The sequence below is a fragment of the Bos mutus genome, chromosome 6 (genome assembly GCF_027580195.1).
Source record: "Bos mutus isolate GX-2022 chromosome 6, NWIPB_WYAK_1.1, whole genome shotgun sequence".
NCBI classification, from domain to species: domain Eukaryota; kingdom Metazoa; phylum Chordata; class Mammalia; order Artiodactyla; family Bovidae; genus Bos; species Bos mutus.
Genome location: NC_091622.1, coordinates 76,677,253 through 76,697,399, shown reverse-complemented (window position 1 = coordinate 76,697,399; position 20,147 = coordinate 76,677,253). Strand labels below are relative to the sequence as shown.

The window sequence follows — 20,147 nt, the reverse complement described above, 5'->3', positions numbered from 1 at the left end:
GCTACTAGCAAAAAAAAAGTCAGATAACAAGATGGTAGAAAACAGTGATGGAAAAGATGTTATTAACAAATGAAACCAGGGGAACAGTCAGTGGATTTTCACTCTGACCATAGGCCAGGAAAAGCAATAGATACATAGGACTGAATCCAAATAACTGGATGAGCCAGAGTTCTTGCTGGAAGACCAATTTTGATTGTTGACTAGGGCTCAGAAGAAACGGCCTTGCTCCTCTAAGAATGAACTAAGCTCAGCTCTGGAATTAAATTGGATGTCACTAAAAGAGCAAAGGAAGTAAAAAGAGATGCCTAAAAAACCAGATGCCTGTTAAAATATATGAAGCTACATACAGCTAGGGTGAACAACAAGGTGATAGTTGTAATTATCTGCACAGAGAAACACTGACTATGGTATTAGGACTATTTTTCCCTAGCAGAGGATAGTTAAGTGATACTATATTGCCTGGAGACAACACTGAGGTTAAGGAAGATGAGGCAGAAAGGATAATGCCCCTAACAGCATAGAGATAAGAAGGGAAGAAATGGGAAAACCAGACATTGACCCAGCAACTACAAAAAACTGGACATGTTCCGAAAAGTTTCAGTCTTACATAGCCGTTTCAGCCACAGGGCTATCAACTCCAGGAAGGTGGGTTTGATTGGAAATTAACTAGCCCATAGTATCTGCCAGGAAATGACTCATGTCATATCATGATACCAGAAGAACATCCATACATTTCAAGTTTCTGGCCACTACTATATCAAATTATAATCAGTTTTAAAAGAACAAAAGAGTGGATTCTACATTCATGTAGAATACATTGTCAACAAAGACCTAAATAAAGGCTCTTAAATAAATTTTAGATATGTATGTCCACCCCAAAAATTATAACTATGGAAAATAAACATATTTAAAGTTTTCTCAAAGCTGGGAAAAAAAGAGTAATGATAAAGACTTTGTTAGATATGAAATTCTCATCAGATCCATCTTTGAGACCCCACTTAGATATTCACGCAAGGATTATTTTTGGAAATAAAAAATTAAAGTATGATTTGTAAACAGTATTTAAAAATAAGTTATAATTTACCAATAAAAAAAGTTATAAGTGAAAAAAGTACTGACCAGTTAAAACAAAGCAGCAAGAGTTTTAAAAGAGAGGGTGGCAAATGTAAAGACACTTACCTTTTTTCCTATCACATTTTTGATTGCAATATTTGGAGATTTCTTCAGATGCATTTAAAGTCTGGGATCTGTTAGTATTTGCCCTTGGAAGCTGATTGCTTGGTTCTAGATTGTCATTTCTATTGTGCTTCAAAAGGCATAGGGAGGCAGGCAGAAACTAGGCAGTATAAGAATGACAAGGTACCTCAAAGAAACCTACTCTTCTGCCCGAACAATCAGTAAGTCACAAACACTCAGACATACACCCTCAGCACAGTAGGAAGAAAATAAAAATCAAATACAGGTTGTTACCCCATAGTGTGTGGGCAAAACACCCACAATTGTTGGCATATGAATCTTAACCACAAGTAGAGGCATGTGACTGACACCACCACTCACCAATCTGGTTCTACACCTACATTCAAAACCACTGTGTTCCAGGAGAAGCAAAAAGAATTGTTTTATTTCTCTCTCAAAGTCACTGAAGCAGCAAGACCAATGAGAAATCCATAAAAGGACAATTTTGCATCACTCTCTTCTCACTGCTCAAATTGTACTACTAGTCATAACTTCAGAAAGACCATTAAATATGCTTTCTGCTCTTCTCTCAAACTTCCATAATAAAAGTAAAAAGAGATAAATTTATACCTATGATTTCCCCCTTCTTCCTTGGCATCCCAATCTCTCTCCAAAGAGATTTTTGTGATATGTTTCCAACCAATTTCCTAACTACCAATTAAGAACACTTTAAAACTTGCTTTCTGAAAAGGACACAAAACTGAGATAAGAGTTTGACTCAAAAAAAAAAAATAATAATAATCTAAGACACATCCTTAAGAATTATTCTTAGAGGTAGAAATAAAATTGCAACTCAATCTTTATTTTCTATATTTCCTCTATGAATAGCCTAGACAAGCATCTGCATAAACTGGAACAATCAATTTGTTCTGGCAATTATTACAGCTCATAGAGGTTTTGGGTCTGCTGCACTGGAGGCAGATTCCTTACCCTCTGAGCCACATCTAGAAGGCTCCAACAATTTTCCCTACAGGCATTCCATGTATTTGATAAAAATCAACAATTGCAACCATAATATCAAACCCCTCACTACAACTCCTGTATACAACAATAGTGGAGGCCCAGTGTGTTTGTGTGTGTGTGTGCTTAGTCGTGTCAGACTCTTTGAGACCCCATGGTCTGTAGCCCACCAGGCTTCTCTGTCCATGGGATTCTCCAGGCAAGAATACTAGAGTGGGCTGCCATGCCCTCCTTCGGGGGATCTTCTCAACCCGGGGAACGGACTGAAGTCTCTTGCATCTCCTGCACTGACAGGTGGATTCTTTATCACTTTGCCATCTGGGAATCCCTTAAGACAGCACATAAATTCAAAACTTTTATCAGTTCAGGAAAGTATGACATTGTCAATACTTTCTTAAGAAGATATTATTCACTTTATGGTCTGAGATTTTTCTTTCCACCTTCCCTGACTGCACAATAAAAAGACAAAAACATATAAACTCATTACTTACCAACTTGGTCCTGATACCTATCATCCTTTTCTGACATTCTTCTCCCTGGCATTTCTAATGGAGCTTGAAAATAACATTTTTTTTCCTGGCCTAACATCTTATTTTATTTTGTTGTATTAGGTTGATTTTTGTTTTCATTTAGTATTTTATCTTATACATCATTCTCTAAGAAATCAGCACAGCTCAAGATGCAGTTTCTCTTAACTAAAGCCACTGAACAAAAGAGAACAGGGAATATTTAAAGTATTAATATTTAAATTTCTCACAAGAATTACAACATTTTTTTTAAATAAGTTTAGGTTTGGGAGGGAAAAAAAATCTTGGCCACGTCACAGCATTATATTTGGAGAATAAATCACCCAATAGTGTCTTAACAAGTAGCCTCAAGACTATATAAGATTAACACAAACCTACATGAACATATAATCTAAATGAAAAGTAGAATTTAACTCAATGCCTCCAGAGGAGAAAAAGAAGCAAACTTCATAAAAATAAAAAGTCTAAATGGCTTCTCCGCAATTATGGTTATGATGAAATTGGCTCAGCATGGTTTTAACCACATAGAAGATTAATATTTATTTTCAACAAATGTAGCTAGAAAAATGTTATTATATCCTCTCCTTTTTTCACTAGGAGCATGCTGATTGAAATGGATTCATTTATCTAAGCTGACAGCTAGACAAAACTATATTGTGAATATTTTTTATCTTTGATTAAATAAGAACTTAGCAACATCTGGTTTGGTACAATTACCCAAAATTATTCAAAATAAGTTCTTTTTTGATATACTTAACTATGTCATTCTGTGTTTAACAGTTCTTTTTAATACAACATTCAGAAAAAACAATAAAACAATTACAGAATAAAATATTAATTCCAATGAAAGACTCAAAAACTTATGGAAAAATTACTAATTCATGTTTAGAGCAGGCAGGATTATAAATAATATTAGATATTCAATTACCCAGAAGAAGAACTTAGGGTTTTTACTTGCATTCAAAAAGTCCTTTTAGTTGTCAAGAGAGTTTTAAAATTGCAACTCTTCTACCCAGTACAATTAGAGAATAGAGAATATCTTAAATTGAAATGGACTTCCCTGGTGGCTCAGATGGTAAAGCGTCTGTCTACATTGCAGAAGACCTGGGTTCAATCCCTGGTTTAGGAAGATTCCCTGGAGAAGGAAATAGCAACCCACTCCAGGACTCTTGCCTAGGAAATCCCATGGACTGAGGAGCTTGGTGCACACTATTGTCCATGGGGTTGCAAAGAGTTGGGCTCCAATGAGCGACTTCACTTTAAATTGAAAGAGCAGTTCTTCATGAGGATACAAGTACTGACATACTACAAGGCTACCTCTGAAGAACAAGTTCTCACAAGCTAAGTACAAAGGGTACCAAGCCCTAGTTCTTACACATCTGCAATTGTTCTCAGAATACTTGGCTACAAAATATTTTTGAAAACTGTACTGCTCTTATTATGCATACCAACTGTACAATTTTTTTTCAAAACCGCCAATAATTTTGGTAACTATTACCTAATTATAATTCCCCATTGCTTCAGGTTTTTATAAAACTGTATTCCATTCAACACTGAGTTCATACCCTATTCTTCCTAAGAGTTAATTCTTTATGAGAGTAATGCTATTTTCTTAAGTTGTCCCTTTTTAAAATAAGCAACTTTCTTCAAATTTTAAAATGTTTCTTTTTTTTAGGCTTTCATTTGTATCTCATAAACTACTAGATAATCATTCCTTTCATAGTAAGTCAGAGATTAAAAAAAAAATAGTATGGTATATATGAAGGAACACGACAAAATAATCCCAAATGGAAGGCCATGAAGATTGAAGACAAGATGTAAAGTGATGTCAATCTTGCAAAAATTTTGGGATTAAAGGATAAAAAGAGATGGCTTGAACCACCATGTTTCACTCCTTGCTACATGCAAGCGTGACAGTATCTATTTTTCCCATCTGACTCTCATATGCAATATATAAACCTTGTATTATATAACAGAAACTAATCTAATTATCATAATATCACTGTGAAATAGATATCATTAAACCATTGATACAGAGAGTAAACTGAGACTCAAAAAATGACCCAAAATCACACAGCTCTTACTTGGTATGCAGCTCTAAAGTTTAGACTTAAGTTCATCTGACTCTAAAGTCTATGTTCTAAAACAGTAAGTCTCATGGACACAGTCAAGTTATTAGAGGTTATACTATTAATTTTTTAAATCACCCAAGATATATTTCATGCATGATGCTTACCTAGCAACTATAACTCCATCCTTAAAAAAAAATAACCTATCAATATAAAACATAAACTCTATTTACATAGTCACCTACTCTAGGTTATCAAAAGACTAAAAGCAGTCCCAACTATAAATGAAATTATATTTCCATACAAGTATAAGACAAGAAGACAAATAATCAAACGACACTGGAGAAAGCAATGGCAACCCACTCCAGTACTCTTGCCTGGAAAATACCACGGATGGAGGAGCCTGGTATGCTGCAGTCCAGGGGGTCACGAAGAGTCGAATAGGACTGAGCGACTTCACTTTCACTTTTCACTTTCACGCACTGGAGAAGGAAATGGCAACCCACTCCAGTGTTCTTGCCTGGAGAATCCCAGGGACGGGGGAGCCTGGTGGGCTGCCATCTATGGGGTCGCACAGAGTTGGAAAAGACTGAAGTGACTTACCATGGCAGAGTGTTATAAATTCTATAAAAGAGATTTTTTTTCCTAATTTTATTTTATTTTTAAACTTTACATAATTGTATTAGTTTTGCCAAATATCAAAATGAATCCGCCACAGGCATACATGTGTTCCCCATCCCGAACCCTCCTCCTCCTCCTCCCCCCATACCATCCCTCTGGGCCGTCCCAGTGCACCAGCCCCAAGCATCCAGCATCGTGCATCGAACCTGGACTGGCAACTCGTTTCCTACATGATATTTTACATGTTTCATTGCCATTCTCCCAAATCTTCCCACCCTCTCCCTCCCCACAAAGTCCATAAGACTGTTCTATACATCAGTGTCTCTTTTGCTGTCTCGTACACAGGGTTATTGTTACCATCTTTCTAAATTCCATATATATGCGTTAGTATACTGTATTTCTGTTTTTCCTTCTGGCTTACTTCACTCTGTATAATAGGCTCCAGTTTCATCCACCTCATTAGAACTGATTCAAATGTATTCTTTTTAATGGCTGAGTAATACTCCATTGTGTATATGTACCACAGCTTTCTTATCCATTCATCTGCTGATGGACATCTAGGTTGCTTCCATGTCTTGGCTATTATAAACAGTGCTGCGATGAACATTGGGGTACACGTGTCTCTTTCCTTCTGGTTTCCTCAGTGTGTATGCCCAGCAGTGGGGTTGCTGGATCATAAGGCAGTTCTATTTCCAGTTTTTAAGGAATCTCCACACTGTTCTCCATAGTGGCTGTACTAGTTTGCATTCCCACCAACAGTGTAAGAGGGTTCCCTTTTCTCCACACCCTCTCCAGCATTTATTATTTGTAGACTTTTGGATTGCAGCCATTCTGACTGGTGTGAAATGGTACCTCATAGTGGTTTTGATTTGCATTTCTCTGATAATGAGTGATGTTGAGCATCTTTTCATGTGTTTGTTAGCCATCTGAATGTCTTCTTTGGAGAAATGTCTATTTAGTTCTTTGGCCCATTTTTTGATTGGGTCGTTTATTTTTCTGGAGTTGAGCTGTAGGAGTTGCTTGTATATTTTTGAGATTAGTTGTTTGTCAGTTGCTTCATTTGCTATTATTTTCTCCCATTCTGAAGGCTGGGAGATAAATATAAAATTTATAAATATAAAAGAGATATTTAAAAAGTGTTACGGGAAATTAGAAAACAGAATACAAGGGGAAAATATAGTATTTAAATTGTTAATGAAGTGTATAAGGGGCAAAATGTCTTAGAAGTTCTTAAATAATATCCTGTCAACATTTTTGCATTTGTCACTCAGACTATCACACCACTGTAGTGTTGCAATAAACCTATAGTACTGTCTTTTCAGGTGTCATTAAAACAGGAATTCCTTTGAATGACTTTGGGCTCCCTAGTAGCTCAGAAGGTAAAGAATGTTCCTGCAATGCAGGAAACCCAGGTTCAGTCCCTGGGTTTGTAAGATCCCCTGGAGAAGGAAAAGGCTACCCACTCCAGTATTCTTTCCTGGAGAATCCCCATGGATAGAGGAGCCTGGTGGGCTACAGTCTATGAGGTCACAAAGCGTTGGGCACAACTGAGTGACTAAGCACAGCACAGCATATTAGAGTTGAAAGGGATATCATATAATACAAACTCCCTTCTTATACATAAAGCTCTGGACTACACTTCCCAACTGAGAAGGGGTGAGGCAGAAGCTTAGACTCTCATCTAACTGGTCTCTTCACATCCCCTCACTAAGCCTCCCCCAATGACATCTACACAGAAGAGCCAACATGATCTTTGTAAAATGAAAATCTGATCTTGTTATTACTCTGCTTCAAACCTTTAGGGCCTCCCTGGTAGCTCAGATGGTAAAGCGTCTGCCTACAATGCGGGAGACCTGGGTTCGATTCCCAGGTCAGGAAGATCCCCTGGAGAAGGAAATGGCAACCCACTCCAGTACGCTTGCCTGGAAAATCCCATGGACCGAGGAGCCTGGTAGGCTACAGTCCATGGGGTCGCAAAGAGTTGGACACAACGGAGTAACTTCATGTAACTTCACTTCACTTCAAACCTTTCATGATTTTCCCACTGCTCCTGGGATAAAATCCAAAATACTTAAAAAAAGAAAAAGAAACCTATAAACTCTGGACTCGTACTTACTCCCTTAGCTATATCTCATGCCTCTCTCAATCCTGATGTTCCAGCTACAAGAACCTTCCCTGAGTTCTTCACAGGAGCTGAGCTCCAGTCTCACTCTAGGCCTTGAGACTGGAGGATCCCCTCTGCAGGAAGATTGTCTGCTTAGCCAGTTCTTACAAATCCTCCAGGGCTTGGTAAGGTGAGAAAAACATTTACCTGGAGTGCCTGAGATTCTTGGGGCAATTATTCTATTTACTTTTTTCTAATCTCTATCACTATTCTGTTTAATTTTATCATACAGGAAGTACACAGAAAAATGTTGATAAACGGATGCAAAAGATTAATGATTCCAAAGTTACTATCTTCCTATTATAGCATTTGTCCTATATTAATTTTTTTATTCTAAGATAATTTTCTTAAACCACACTTATTTTTCATTCATAGACTTTAATATCATTTTTTTGTAGAACTTACTTCATTGTTACTTTATTAACATTCAATGATTTGTTCTAAATAACAGTAAAACCAGTTTTATCATCATATACTATGGAAAGCTTTCAAAAAATAAATAACAAGCTTAATCCTCACAGTGGAGAGATGCTAGAGAAAATCTGTCTTTACTAAATGATTATACTATATCTCTCTTAACAATCATTTTCCATATTGATGTATTACTACTTTTCTTTGACAAGTAAAGAGTTGTAACCACTGCCAAACTATCGAACTGGTATTCCTAAAACTAGTTCCTCCATTTCTAAAGTTTCAGAACCAAAGACACCACACACTTACTAAGACAATGGGCAGGGGGAGAAGTTAGGATAAAAATGAACAGAAACCAACCTTCTGGAGTAAAACTCTCTCCCGGTCACACACACACAGATACACATGCCTAAAGCTAAACTAGGAAATTGTGGTTTCAGTATCCATACATAGTTTAAGTACTCTCCTCATCTCAAATCTACAGTGCCTGATCATACTTTATGGTCATTAGACAGTTTATGACATTCTGAAATTTAGCATCATAGCCAGACAACTGATATTAAACCATTCTCTGTGTTAACTCAGGTAAAATGAAAAATTCAGATGTGTTGTAATGTGTTGTCTCTACTGTCAAATCAAGGTAACTATGCTCGATTTTCTTCCCTTTACTCACCTCTATTAACCTCCTCCACTTGAACATGCTTGGGTCTGTGATGAGCTCTTCTGATGACAGAATGTGAAGGAAGCAGTGAACCAGCACGTTCTCTAGGGCTGCCTACTCAACCTTCATATCTCAGTTCAAATGTCCCTTGCTCTGGGAAGTCTTTGCAGACTCACTCACCCCGTCAACTCAGACAAGGTCTGATCCTGCTGCTATCTCATAGTATCCTGAACCTGACCTTTGTAGCACTTACCAGAATTTTAACAATCCATGATAGATACATTGCTTAATACCTCTTTATTTCTATGTCTGTGCAAGTACTAAAGTCAGAGGCTCTTTTTGCCATATTATGCTCCACATCCCCAACATCATGCAGACATCTGGTGCTAACAAATACATAGTGAATGACAAAATTAATGACTTCATAAAGCTGGTCTTTTGAGAACTGCAGAAAAAGCAGAATGATTTAGAGTCCTACTTAAAAGAAGATATCCGCTTTAAAAATCTATGAAAAACTAACACAAGTTATACAAGCTATCAGTGTGGTATATGTTTTATGTTTATCATCTCATTTAATCCTCAAAATAACTTGGAAAGGTAAGCATTATTTTTATCCCCATTTTACACGAAGCCATGGAGAGGCTGAGTCATGTTTTCAGAGTCACAACAGACAGCAGGTTGGAAATCATGCACTTCTGACTCTCAAGCTTCTGCTATTCTACCACTTTGCTTCTCATTAATATACATTATATGTTCTTGTATTTTGTATTTCTCCACATGTGTATTTATTACTTTGGGTAAAGAGCATTAATATAGAACTAAATGCAAGTTAATACTTAAACCTTACAATAATTTATAATAATTTTATGTAAGTAAATTCATCCATGTGAGAAAAAAACAAGTGAAAAGGAAACACTAAGTATACATCTAAGTATACACTAAATACATCAATGCATACACTTAACAAAAGGCAGCATATGCTATAAACCAGTCATGGTACTTTGGGCAAGTCAGTTCAATTCCTAACAAGTAACTTTTTTTTTTTTTTTTTTTTGAGAGAAAGGTTTATTGCAGGGCCATGCAAGGAAATGAAGTGGCTCATGCCCTAAAAAGCCTCAAGCTCCTAAAGGGTTTTAACAAAGCAACTTTAAAAGCCAGGTAAAGGCAGGGGCAGTGGGAGTCACAGGGTATGTGATCAGAATGGATACAATTCTCTGACACAGGTAACAAGGTGGTGTCACCGGAGTTAACATTTTCAGTCTTTAGGTTCTAGGAGGCCTCGGGCTATGTGCTCATAGTCATCAGACATGTCACTTTTTAAAAAGATTTACTATGGTAAGAACCTTTGAGATTTACCCTCTTAACAACATGTTTAAGCAGACAATATAATATTATTAACTACAGACATAATGTTATTCAGCAGAGCTCTAGAACTTACTTATTTTGCATAACTGAAACGTTATAGCCATTGATTAGTAAACGGGGAATTGCTAAGCAACATTTTAATTTTTTTCAAGGAACCAAAGTGTGCAAGACTGTGTCATTTAGGATTCCTTCTATGCCTTGATTATTCTACTTGCAGGTGCAAAGCAATTTTGAATGGCACTTGAATTTATCCTGCAACAGTAACTTCAAAAACTGCTTTCATGTTCAATTATTTCTTCTAGGTCCATAAAGCACTCTCATGCAGGTATACATTCATTATTAATCCAGCATTAAACTCGGTCCCATAACTATGTTCTGGTACGTATTTTTAAAGAAAATATAGAAAGTGAAGTAAGAACTGGTCTCCAACTTGACTGCTAGGATGTATATCCTAAATAAATGTCTTTATGACAGACACAGAAATCAAAAAGATATGGTTAAAAATAGAACAACTGGTCCCTCTGAACAAAGAATGAAATAATGAAATTAAACTCAGTAGGTATTGGCATTATTGTTAAAATGATAAAAATTTGCATTACAAACCTACTGTTTTCCTCTTATATTTCACTTCAGTGCTACTGAACACATTAATATTTTGTAGTCATTTTTTATCCAATGGACAGATCTCTAACTAAACTTAAACCTAGCAAAAACTGAGCTGACATTTACTAATTATGAGCCATACTATTCAGTCAGTTACTTTCTTTACTGATCTCATTCCCCTTTTATAGGCAATCTTCAATTACTATAAATGTGTTTATTGACAGTTTATCCCTGCTTTTCATTCTTAAAATTTACAATAGCCCAAATCTAGTCCACCAATTTTCTTGCTCCATGAGAGGTTTGGAAAAGAAGAGCTTTGTTAAAAATTGATGTTTACAGATGAACTTGAGAGATTAAGTCAATTCAGAGCAGAGAACAAAACTAAGAAATTTTATGGGGACATAAACTGGATGGTGGATTTCTTAATTCTTCATAAATTAGTTTCATTGCCCGGTTTTACCTTAATATTAAGTTAAAATCAAAGACATTAAGGATCAGTTCAGTTCAGTCATTCAGTCGTGTCCGACTCTGCAACACGATGAACAGCAGCACACCAGGCATCCCTGTCCATTACCAACTCCGGGAGTCCACCCAAACCCATGTCCATTGTGTCAGTGATGCCATCCAGCCATCTCATCCTCTGTCGAACCCTTCTCCTCCTGCCCTATATCTTTCCCAGCATCAGGGTCCTGTCCAATGAGTCAGCTCTTCGCATCAGGTGGCCAAAGTACTGGAGTTTCAGCTTCAACATCAGTCCCTCCAATGAACACCCAGGACTCATCTCCTTTAGAATGGACTAGTTGGATCTCCTTGCTGTCCAAGGGACTCTGAAGAGTCTTCTCCAACACCACAGTTCAAAAGCATCAATTCTTTGGCACTCAGCTTTCTTTATAGTCCAACTCTCACATCCATACATGACTACTGGAAAAACCATAGCCTTGACTAGATGGAACTTTGTTGGCAAAGTAATGTCTCTGCTTTTGAATATGCTGTCTAGGTTGGTCATAACTTTCCTTCCAAGGAGTAAGCGTCTTTTAATTTCATGGCTGCAATCACCATCTGCAGTGATTTTGGAGCCCAAAAAAATAAAGTCTGACACTGTTTCCACTGTTTCCACTGTCTAACCATCTATTTCCCATGAAGTGATGGGACCAGATGCCATGATCTTAGTTTTCTAAATGTTGAGCTTTAAGTCAACTTTTTCACTCTCCTCTTTCACTTTCATCAAGAGGTTTTTTAGTTCCTCTTCACTTTCTGCCGTAAGGGTGGTGTCATCTGCATATCTGAGGTTATATTTCTCCCAGCAATCTCAATTCCAGCTTGTGCTTCTTCCAGCCCAGTGTTTCTCATGATGTACTCTGCATATAAGTTAAATAAGCAGGGTGACAATATACAGCCTGGACGTACTCCTTCTCCTATTTGGAACCAGTCTGTTCCATGTCCAGTTCTAACTGTTGCTTCCTGACCTGTATACAGGTTTCTCAAGAGGCAGGTCAAGTGGTTTGGTATTCCCATCTCTTTCAGAATTTTCCACAGTTTATTGTGATCCACACAGTCAAAGGCTTTGGCATAGTCAATAAAGCAGAAATAGATGTTTTTCTGGAACTCTCTTGCTTTTTCGATGATCCAGCAGATGTTGGCAATTTGATCTCTGGTTCTTCTGCCTTTTCTAAAACCAGCTTGAACATCTGAATTTTCACGGTTCACATATTGCTGAAGCCTGGCTTGGAGAATGTTTAGCATTACTTTACTAGTGTGTGAGATGAGTGCAATTGTGTGGTTGCGCATTCTTTGCCATTACCTTTCTTATTTAAATATTAATAGCCAGTATATTTAATTGTTTTATTACTGAGCAGTTTACTGACCTCTGCTTTTATGCATTAATATGAGAGTTAGTAATTCTTTAGAATTATCAAACAACTTTGTTATTACAACTGTTACTAACTTTATAAATAATGAAAAGTTAATAACTACTAATTCTACACAATCGACAGTTGATAATTCTTCAAAATTTCCCATGAAAATCAGTTAGACAATGATGCATATGGATTACTATAACCAAGTGGTAAAAGTCAAACAGTCATTATTTACTCTGTCTTAATAACTGTACTTCAAGGAATCTCCACCACAAAAATGATCAGAGAATAGGCCAAGCTTCATATTATTTATCATCACAAAATACAACTCACATGAATAAGGAAATGTCCAAATTTTTTTATTTTTTTAAATTTATTTATTTATTTTCAGCCACACCGTGTGGCATGTGGGATCTCAGTTCCCTGACCAGGGATTAAACCCACACCCCCTGCAGTGGAAGTACAGTGTCCTAACCCCTGGACTGCCAGGGAATTTCTCAGGAAATGTTTAAATAAATCAGAGTATATCCACATTACAAAATAAATATTTTACAACATTAAAAATGATGCTGTAAAAAATTAATGCCATTGGGAACCTGAAGAGAATTATACAAACTATATATATTTTAGCCTCAATTCTTCTAAAACAAAGACACAAACACACATAAAATGCAGATAATACATAGATAAATACATGGATAATCAGCCTAAAAATGTGTGACATAACCTCTGTGAACACTGCAATGTAGTATTATATTATGATATACTGGTTGATTTCTGTTTTGACTTTATGTATCACTATATTTCACAAGTATTCATTAGGAGCATGTGCCATAGGAAAAAAAAAATTTTTAAGTGTGATCACTAAGAATGTAGAATAAGTTGCACTAGGAAGAATGAATAGAAATCAAAATTCAGCTATCACTGGCACCCAAGTAGAATCAAAAGAGCATACATAAAGGATATACACTGAGATTGTTGCACAAATCCCAGAATAACATCTACCAAGCTATGAGGAATAGCAGAAAAGGAAGGAACTCAGCAAGAATACTGAAACAAAGCAAATGGACTAGCACACCATCCTGATATGATACTCTGAGTCCTCCACACAGAGAGTCCATTCATTTGCAATAATGTAGGTTAATTTCTCATTTATAAACCTATTCTACCTTTCATACACCATTACGTTTTTGTTGTTGCTCTATCTCAACCCTTATATTCAGGCAAGAAAACACACATACACACTCCTGCAATTTCACTATCATCCATTATTCAGTAAGGGTCTCAATGAATAAACGTCTGCTCAGAGGCTCTAAGCAAATTTCGTTTCTGAATACTACTGTCTGCAGCCCAGCAGGCTATTTCACCAAGATAAGATCACACCTTTAATCAAATGCACCACAAAAAGAAATACTCCCAAAGTTTGCTTAATAGCGTCAGATCACAAAAATAAAATGCTGACAGCCTACTAATTTTTAGGACTCTTTCTTCTTCAAAGATACACAACAATAAGGAAAGTACACAGGAGTTCTTCTAACTAAGGCTTCTATCAACCTTTAAAAACTCTCCCAAATTTTCCTATGTTACTATTTATATCAAGTTGGTCATATTAAAAGAAAAGTCAACAATAACTTTCTGTTTGAATACAAAAAACATAAAACACAGTAAATTTAAGGTTTCCCATCTTACACAAATAATAGCTCTAAAGCACCATTTAACTTCAGCTGGTCAAGTGTCAGGATTAAACACTACCTAGGCTCTAGTTTTTGTGATCATGGATCCAAATTAGATGTCTATCATTTCAATAACATTATTAATGGATACATTGAAGATACATTTTCATTGGATGCTTAGCTAATAAAGCTATCTATACTCAATTATTTGAAATATCCTACATCTGCCTCTAAACATAAGGTTAATTTGAATAAAAATATATTCCCATCAGTAGCAAGACATAATGAGTACATTAGCAAGTGTAAAATAATTGGATGTTTCAAACAGATGGATGGATTTATATCTGTAAATCCACTTTTTTCTCCTTTTACTTCTACTTGCATTTATTTTATGCTGTATTTAATCCCATGACATAAATTTTTGTTTCTTTGATTTCTTCTGGGATAACTTTTTATTCTGTGAAACTTTCATTTCTGGTTTAGGAACAATTTATTCCTTTTCATTAAGGACCATCTAAATATGGCTAATGGAGCTTATACATAAATTAACCTAACCATGAGTTCCATGCCCAGTGGCACGTTAGGGGATTTTTCACCTGGATTTTAGGACTCAATGCCTAAACGATCTAACCAGTAAGATCAGCACTGTGGGGAAGAGTAGCAAAAAGTTAGCACTCTGTGTACCAAGGAATCTGTCTCCAGTGTCCCCTGTTCAGCATTGTGGGAAGGCAACTCTGCCATCAAATGATGGAATGGCACACACTGTTTATGTAAATAATATCTGCAGATATTTAATGGCTTTTCAGACATGGACAACCTGGACAAATTAGACAGTTTCACAGATGTTCTTGAATCTGAAAATTTGAATTCCTTTGATCAGCATGCTTTTGTTGTGTTTTCTGAGTCAAGTAAAAGGAGACCGTTTTCCAATGATCACTTTGGCTACTGAAAAGAAAAGAATACATCCCTTTTAAATGGCTTTTCTAACCAATTCTCCTAATGCCTGATATGAGTTAACAAAGGATCACTGCAGTGGACATTCAGGTTTCATCAGTCCCTCTACCTTTTTCTGTCGACAATATCCCTCTCTTAATTGAGCCTTTCTTTCTTCTAGATATTAGTCCATCGACAGAGGAACTGCAGTGTTCTTACTGACTCCATAAGCTGGTGATAATAGATTGATCTAAAGCTGAATACCTAATTAAGACTGTGGTGAAAGGTTAAGAATCCAGAGTGAAGCCAGAGAGAAGGAAGAGACAGTCTGCTCAGGATCATGAAACTGGAACGGAATCCTAGTGGTAGTCAAGGTGCTAATTTTTTATGATGCCTAGGTAAACCTCCATCCTTCCCCAAGATTTTTCAGGTGAGAAACACAAAAACCTCCCCCTAATCATTTATGGCCTAAAGCTAGTGGGAGGTGTCTGCAATTAAAAGAAAAAGAATGAGCACACCCATTCTGCTAAATCATTTAAGCTAAATTTAAGTCCATTTGACAACTGAGATGTTATCATATGGTGATGTTATCATATGATATATCATATGATGGTTATCATATGTAATCATAATAACAAAGATATTATCATATGATATATCATATAGCATCAACTGAGATGTTATAAACTATGCTTCATTTGGAATGACTGCAAAATAATATTTAACTGTCACACATAAAATTTATTGAAAACTAAAGTGAAATTTAATTGAATATGCCTAAAATTCAAATCATGATGGTATGTTATTTTAAAAGAAAATGGATTTCCTAAGTTCTTCTTCCAAAGTCAACTACTGTTAATATTATGATTAAAACTCAACAAATTCAACTGAACAACTAAAGCCAGCAGAAAGAAGTCTATAGATATACACATGCCTCATGCTAATACAAACCTATTTCTCAATAGACTCTTTGTCTACTCCTTGAAGTCATGATCAGTATTCTGAGTTAAGGTTCAAACAACAACCATCAGCCACTGACAAATCAACACTGAAAATATGAAAAAAAAAAAAAAAAAACAAGAGACAGAAATGTTAACCAGTTGAGCCCTTCCGTTCTGGCCAGAAATAAAATCTCATACAAAAAAAAGAATCATCCGTCAGGACCATTTCCTCTTATCCAAAAGTATTTGGAAGAACTCTGAGGAAAGGAAAATGGGGAGGGGGGACCAAAACAAAACAAGAGACTGTTGAAAACCCTCTTAGAGGGTCAGCTGTCAATGGAATGCACTTTAGTATTCAGGTTACCCACCCATGCAGAACATCAAAAACTGGGCTTAAGTCTCTCCCCTATTCTCACAGGCTCAGGCTACTGTGGAGCCACTGGGGCTGTCTTGAATAGTAACACACTTTGCCTCTGCGGGATGCATAAACACCAACACAAGCTGATCAAACAAAAGGGGGAGTCGTTTCTACTTGGCTTTCGTTTTCTTGAGTCATACTTTAAGACACTTAAGTCTGGTACAATTTAGCAAGTCAGCCGTTCAACGTGCAGTTTATTATTTCATTCATTTTTACCACCAACCATGTTGTACTCTTTTCATTTTAACATACATTTTGAATGATTAGATATGAGTCACACATTTTAATAGCTTCTCTTAATGGCAACTGTCACTGAAATACACATGTTCATTCTAAAACATGGACTTATTTATGACCCCTTCTATACTTCTAGTCTTTAAAACAATTTGGGGATCTGAATTTTAAGGGTTCATCTGCATTTATAGCAGTCTTATGAGGACTAAACTTTAAGATTATAAATCCTTCAAAAATGTGAGAAATCCTTAAATCTTGGAAGTTTATGATGATTTGGTTACAACATGTAGAATATTCTGATGCAGTTAAAGCTTAAAGAGCTGCTGACGCCATGTGAAAAGATGATCAGGAGTTTAATTTAAAATGTCTTAAGTTAAATTGCTACTTTCATTTTATACCTGATTTAAAGTCAATCTTCAGACACAGCACTTTGTGGCTGTCAAAAATATTTTCCTGTCAGGATTATGATGGAGGGGGGCAGAATTAGTAGCAAAGTACATACAACATTTTAACATTACAAGGAAGAGCTCAGAAATAGGTACTTACTAAAAGATTAAAACAAGAGAGAGGGAAAGATAACGGAAAAGACAAAAATACATGTGAAACCTTTCTCAATTTCTTAAGAAAATGCTATTGATTTTCATAGATCATCAAGAACTCTTCCATAAAAAAAATGATATTTGATTTAGCTAAGTTTTCTTAATATCAGTAGCGGAGGACATTTCTAATATCACTCTAATAATAATAGGTACCATTTATTAAATGCTCACTCTATCAGGTCCTTTTCTGCTCATTTCCTATTTCTCACCCCAAACCAGCAATGCAGATTTTATTACCTTTACTTCACAAAGAGAGATGATATAGCTATAAAGTTGCAGATCTGAGACTGTATTCAAGTGTCTCTCTTTCCAAAGACCATTTCTAAGCAGTTCATAATCAGGAACACTGTCCAGGTATGCCCATCTAAGGAGTATAGTATAGTTTCTGCAGAAAAAGTCAGGTTTTGCCAAAGAGCTGGAGATCAGTGCTACAGCACTCATTTCATAGTGGTCACCCTAAGTCAGAAATTAAACTAACCATGCTGCTGCTGCTGCTAAGTTGCTTCAGTCATGTCCGACTCCGTGCAACCCCAGAGAAGGCAGCACACCAGACTCCTCTGTCCCTGGGATTCTCCAGGCAAGAATACTGGAATGGGTTGCCATTTCCTTCTCCAATGCATGAAAGTGAAAAGTGAAAGTGAAGTCCCTCAGTCGTGTCTGACTCTTAGCAATCCCTTGGACTATAGCTTACCAGGCTTTTCTGTCCATGGGATTTTCCAGGCAAGAGTACTGGACTGTGTTGCCATTTCCTTCTCCAAAACTAGCCATGAAATATGTTCAAATATATGTATGGAATTTATAAATATCTCTATAAGGTTAGGGCTTCCCTCATAGCTCAGTTGGTAAAGTATCTGCCTGCAATGCAGGAGACTAGGTTCAATTCCTGGGTCAAGAAGATCCCCTGGAGAAGGAAATGGGAACCCACTCCAGCATTCTTGCCTGGAGAATCCCATGGACAGAGGAGCCTGGCAGGCTACAGTCCATGGGGTCTCAAGAGTCGGACACAACTTAGTGACTAAAGAGAGAGAGAGAGAAAGTTTTCCAATAGATGTCAAAGTGCCATTCGGAAGTATTACAGGTCATCTTTAAACTTTAGCATCTATTAAAAGTAATCTCTGTGTGGGGTTTCTGTTACTCGTCAAGCATATGACCACTCACAAACAGAACTGCAGTGTATAATTACCCCAAGGATGTTTTTCACTGAAAATGGCCTGTTTAGATAGTGATTAACAGACTAAGAGTGTAGTGAATCGTCTTGATATCACTTCAGAAAAGTGATTTCCTCCCTAATAATTCCCAAGATACATAAATATTCAATTAGGGTCTTTGAAATCTCAATTTAATTGGGCATTCATCCTCTACCAAACTTCAAACTTGGCCCAGACTAAAAAGGTGTTTGATTCATTCTTACTATACAGAAAAAAAAAAAAAAAAATCCAGTAACTCTTAAGTTCTCAAGTGCAAGTGTAAAATACAGCCAAGATTATCTTTTATATGAAATTTTCAAATTTAATCGCATTTTAAGGTATGCTATAAAGCAATGAGATAACACATAATTGTAAATTTCAATCACATAGTCACATGGGGAATTGATTAAAGTTTCCTGGGCCCCTCATGAGACCTAAAAAATAATAATAATGACAGTAGCAAGTAGTTACAATTGTGCCTATAACTGCTTCAAACACTTTGCATATATTTTCCCATTAAATTTTAAAAATGGGAAAAACCTATGAATTAGGAACAATTGTTATACCCACAAAAACATACCAGGAAATTAAGGCATAGAGAGAGAGATCCAATATCTTGGCAAAAATCAAATAATTTATCAAACCTCGGCAAACACATCACAGAGTTCCTTCTCATCACCACCAAGCTGTTCTGCCTGTCCAGACAGCAGAATATCAAGAATTGGGGCCTAGATTTTAAATTTTCCCTGGAGACCCATAGCCTTAATGTTTCCATTCCACTAACTGGGGACCAAAGAAACTAGAAAGAAGCTCTCTACACTGGGAAGGGAAAAGTGAAAATGTCAAATAATTAATAAAATACCCGTGTGGCTTGTGTGTTTTTAAAACTTGAACAATTTGTTTTCTCATCCTAGATGACTCTTTATATGGTCCAGTGAGGTGAACTTTGGAATACAAGGAGGCAGATCTTGAAAAGTCAACTTTACTGGTTCTCAAATTCTCCGGTTCCAGGACCCTTTTACACACTTAAAATTGGTGACCTAAAGCAACTGTTGATTATATTGGTTACAACCATCAATATTTAAATAATAATAGTTAAGCTCATAAAATTTTAAAACACAAGAATACACCAGCATGCCATATGCCATCAAAGTAATGATGCCATCACATATTGTATACCTTCTGGAAAACTCTACCATAAACTTGTTAAAGTATGAGATTTAAAGGTTTAAAAAAAAAATCTTAGCATTTTTGTGAAAATGTTTTCTTCTTAGAGTACCCCTGAAAGGGTCCCACAAACCCACAGATTTCTCCAGAATAAAGTTTGAAAAGAGAAGTTTGTCTGCTCTACAAAATAACTGACACAGAAGTTTACCAGAAAGAAATATTCAGTTGGATGAATCAAATCTCCATCCCAGAGATAATGTTCACAATAACTATGATTACCACCAACAGTATTCCATTTAAGTTCTTGAATATGGACCAAATGCTAACAACTTCTAATGTGTATATGTAATCACTCCTGAAGAAATTCGTTAATATTTAACTAAATTCTTGTTTTAAATGTCAACAAGACATTAGTAAGACATAAATTATTAAGATCTATAGAATCTGTTAGGATTTCCCTGTAGCTCAAAGGGTAAAGAATCTGCCTGAAATGCAGGAGACAATCCCTGGGTCGGGAAGATC

The 20,147-nt window shown here is 36.3% G+C and overlaps 1 protein-coding gene and 1 non-coding gene across 6 annotated transcripts in view; one reads left to right on the top strand and one right to left on the bottom strand.

Annotated features, from left to right (window-relative positions):
- Positions 1 to 20,147, bottom strand: part of ADGRL3 (adhesion G protein-coupled receptor L3) — a 956,872-nt gene that overhangs the window by 932,152 nt on the left and 4,573 nt on the right. The window lies entirely within an intron of this gene.
- Positions 7,220 to 7,292, top strand: TRNAC-ACA (transfer RNA cysteine (anticodon ACA)). The gene has a single exon. It is a non-coding gene; the product is annotated as a tRNA-Cys (tRNA).